Raw genomic sequence first — 520 nt, forward strand, 5'->3', positions numbered from 1 at the left:
AGCAGTTATCTCTAAATGCCAACACGTGTTTGAAGGCTGGTCTGTAAATAAAACATGAACTGAATATTTTAGAAAATGTAAACTTTGGACCTTTACCAATATATTTTTTTAAAATGTTGCTTCATTTTACATTCGGTAATATTAGTTTGTAAACAAACTATACATTTTGTATCTGTGCGACATCAGAGGATGTGTATTCATCGCATTTTATTGGTTCTCTTGAGGAACACGAGAAATGACCATTGTTAAAATGTTTTACTGTATATGATCATAGCTATAAAGAGAGTAGGTCCAAAACAGGACCTACTTTTTTTTTTTCTAAATACATTAGTCGTACTCTGTTTTCTTCGCTATGCTTGTGGTCGCCGCTTCTTAGGTGATGAAATGGGGGTCGATGAGGCTGTACAGAGCAAATCTGCTGTGGTAAGGGTTCAGAAGTGTAAAAGATGAAGGAGATTTTCTCTGGGTCTCCTCTGTAGGGAGAAGTAACGAGCTTAAATTACAGCAGAGAATGTTTACA

Source organism: Buceros rhinoceros, unplaced genomic scaffold (genome assembly GCF_000710305.1).
Source record: "Buceros rhinoceros silvestris isolate BGI_N320 unplaced genomic scaffold, ASM71030v1 scaffold10703, whole genome shotgun sequence".
In the NCBI taxonomy this organism is placed as follows: Eukaryota; Metazoa; Chordata; class Aves; order Bucerotiformes; family Bucerotidae; genus Buceros; species Buceros rhinoceros.